The sequence below is a fragment of the Solanum tuberosum genome, unplaced genomic scaffold (genome assembly GCF_000226075.1).
Source record: "Solanum tuberosum cultivar DM 1-3 516 R44 unplaced genomic scaffold, SolTub_3.0 scf00366, whole genome shotgun sequence".
Lineage (NCBI taxonomy): Eukaryota > Viridiplantae > Streptophyta > Magnoliopsida > Solanales > Solanaceae > Solanum > Solanum tuberosum.
The window spans coordinates 269,053-273,111 of NW_006239289.1; positions in this window are offsets into that span (position 1 = coordinate 269,053).

The window sequence follows — 4,059 nt, forward strand, 5'->3', positions numbered from 1 at the left end:
AGTGACTTCTACCTTAATGAAGTATAGCCTGGAAATCACTCTTTTTTCTTTCTCTTTCAAATACAAACATGTTCAAACTCCACCCCATTATTCAACTCATCATGAATCACCAGATACCCCAATTCTTTTGCAATTTTTACTACTTTATTTCACAACTTTATCTCGTTTACAATCATTTTCTTTTCTTTTCTTTTCTCTTTTTTTTATATGGAGGGGTTCCATCTTTTTTAAAACAGTCTATCAAAGGGGGAGTTATCCACACTTCTTGACTTTCCTTCTTTTTCACCACACCCCTAACTTAGGCTTTTGGCCTAAGTTGGCTATTCAAACAAACCAAAACTTCATGAAGATTAACCGTGAATGGATAAAGAGATCAAAGTTGCTCAAGTTTCTTCCGAGAAAAGGATAGGCTCAATGGGTGCCAAAACAAGATTCACACTTCTCACAAGGGTGGCCACTAAAGAGGTATATTGTCAAATTGGTTCACTCTTCAATTTTCCTAACCTCATTTCAAGTGCTTGCATCACTCCATCAACCGGACCAACGGGGTAAATTCTAGTTGTCATCAAACACAATGTTCAAAGTAATCTAATCACACAAGGCATTGGTACCAAAATCAAACAAAACTCCACACTTTCTATCTAGCGTGCAATGTTCATCACAAGAGACTCATTCGACAACCGGCTAATCACAACGAGATGTTAAAAAGTTCACATATTGCCTATGTAACTTAGTTTGCCTCATCGTAGCCGCACATTCATTTCTTTCAATTAAGAGCACTATTTAAGTCATTGGTATTGACCACAACCGACACTTGAAAATGCAAGAGAATAACAAGCCACCACCCCACCAAAAGCAACCAACATTGTCCTTAATGTGATCAAAGAACACACACGACTCACAATAAACAAAAGACAATAAAATTATAATAGAAACGAAAAGTACTAGCGTTAAACAAATAGAGTCGGGTCAGAAGGAATCTTCACTAAGTGACTATATGGGGAAGGGTTATAGAGGCCGCCGAATCGATAGGCAAACTGCTAAACTACATGCACTCGCCTAGATTCCGACCATGCAGGAAGGTGCAGAAGGAGGAGAAAGTTGGGCTCACCCAATCTGTTTGGCACACCACCGAATGGTTTGCATACATCGCCATATATTCTAGTATCTCAGCTCACTTTTGATGCCACTAAAGCGATCAAAGTCGCGATCGCCAAATCCACTCGGTGGTTCGCTGAAATGGTCCTGGCGTCGCCGAATCACCCATACTTACACATTCATCACACACATTATTCAAAACCACTAACGCTTGGTTGCCTCACAAGAAGCGCCTTATCTAACGTCGTGGCATGACGTGGAAATTCTTTCAAACATCTTCCAAATACACCACTTTGATCAATGCAATCTCATGAAATTCCCAAAAATACAACTTCAAGCATTGCCTATTTACCTTGACGGCCGGAGCTTCTTTACCTTCGAACTCAATGGCCCCATTCTTGAATACGCGTGTCACTTTAAAAGGACCGGACCACTTTGACTTGAGCTTTCCTGGGAAGAGTCTCAGTCGAGAATTGTACAGCAACACGAAGTCTCCAACTCAAAATTTTCTTCGAAGGATTTTAGAGTCATGGCATTTCTTCATTTTTTTCCTTGTAGAGAGCTGAACTTTCATACGCTCTAAACCTGAATTCTTCCATTTCGTTTAGCTGATCTACTCTCCTTTTCGAAGCATTTTCCCAATCCAGATTTAATGTCTTTAATGCCCATAGTGCTTTGTGTTCGAGTTCAATCGATAGGTGACAAGACTTCCAAAAAAATAGCTGATATGGGGACATGCCCATTGGTGTCTTGTACGCGGTGAGATACGTCCAAAGAGCATCATCTAGGTTTCGAGACTAGTCAATTCTATTTGCATTCAATATCTTAGCCTAGATACTCTTAATTCCCCAAATCGAAACCTTAGCTTGGCCACTTATATGGGGATGATAAGGCGTTGCCACTTTATGTTTCACTCCATGTTTACTCAATGCGGATGCAAATAGTCGGTTGTAAAAATGTGAGCCTCCATCACTTATGATTGCCCGAGTGGTGCCAAATCTTGCAAAGATATAGCGCTTTAGACATTGGACAACACTCTTCCTTTCATTGTTGGGTAGTGCTACCACTTCCACCCATTTAGAAACATCATCTACATCCACCAAAATATACTTGTTACCAAACGAGCTCACAAATGGCCCCATAAAATCTATTCCCCAGACATCGAATAACTCAACCTCCAGAATGGGCTAAAGAGGCAGCGCATGCCTTCTTGACACTTCGCCTTGTTTTTGTCATTGTATGCATTTCTTGAAAAATTCATAGGAATTTTTTTAGAGGGATGGGCAATAGTAACCACTTTGAAGAATTCTAGCAGCTGTTTGAACACCGCTATGATGACCACCAACTGGCGAAGCATGACAAATATTTAGAATTTCATTGGCTTCCTCCTCCGGCACACATCACCGAATAATATGGTCTGCACATTCTCTGAATAGATATGGTTCATCCCAAAAATATATTTTGACATCGAACAAGAATCACTTATGTTGATAGAAGTTCAGGTCTTCTGGCATTAACCCGCATACCTTATAGTTAGCAAAATCGGCATATCAAGGAGTTTTCACAAGAGTGGCGATGAATACCTGCTCGTCTGGGAATGATTAATTTATGTCTAACTCAAGCTTATCTTTCTCTTTGTCCTCCAACCTAGATAGGTGATCGACTACCTGATTTTCACAACCTCTTATATCTTTGACTTTTTTTAGTTGAATGACCCTTAGGGGGTCAGCGGCTTAGCAACACCCCCAGACCTTATCATAAATAAACAAAACATCAAAATACACGGAGAGGGACATATACCTTACCTCCGAGCCTATGTTGGTTCAAGAGTCGACCTTCCTACTAAGTATAGTCAACTCATCCCCATACTAGAAAGTGAAACCTAGCCTCTAAGAAGCTATCAGAGAGGACTCATCTCAATACAAAGAGACTAGGAAACGTAAATAAGGTAGACTCTTCCCTTACAGAAGTAAGACAAGAATAAAATAAAAACCTATTCAAAAGGACTATACAAGTAAAAGTATAGTCAGATTGAAAACATTCCCCTACAAAATGTAAAGGGAATTCTATACACACCAAAAAAGAACATTAAGGCGGTTTCTTAATCCTTTTCAATTTCTTTCTCCTGAAGCTTGCCATTCCCAACTTTTCCAGTAAAAAACTTCCTTTAGCCAATCTAGGAAGCTGCTCTTTTATGTAGAAATGTTGCACAATGTCAGTGTTGTGGCTGCATTTGGATAGGTGGTCAACTGTGTTGTTTGCTTCTCTGTAAATGTGAGTGAATTTAAAGTACTCCAGCTGCTGAGCTAATCCATGTAACTCTTGTATGTATTACTGTAGATTCCAAGGGGGTCGAGCCTGATTGGAGAGCCAAGAGATGACCAGCTCCGAGTCTACTTCCAGATGTATTTTCCTGTATCCATGTTGGATGCACCAGTTTACACCATGACTGGCAGCTTTAAGTTCAGCTTGGTTATTGGTTCCAATTCCTAATGGAATAGTATAGGCATATACCATGTTCCCTTGGCATTCTCTCAAAATTCCTCCTCCTCCAATCTTTCTGGGGTTGTTAAGAGCACTACTATCAGTATTAAGTTTGAAAACTGGTTGACTAGGTTTCTCCCACTTAACAGATTTAACCATAGTCTCATGCCTGCAGTTTTCTACCATCCTAAATAACTCAGTCTAGTTGTTAGCCCAATGAATGTAAGGATAAGTAGTGTTGAGAAGATGAATGGAGTCTTTTAGGATTAGGAACTTAACCCTGGTTGTGTTGGATTGTTTTGCACCATACTTTGCTGCACATGTATTTTTTCAAAGGTTCCACATTATGATCAAGTTGAGGAGCTGCACCAACAATTTCTGCACTTCATTATTATGATCATGTCCCCACCATCTTATCAGTAAGATGTTCAATGGAGTGTGCATGTCATGCATACCAAAAAATGCTGAGAAAAACTT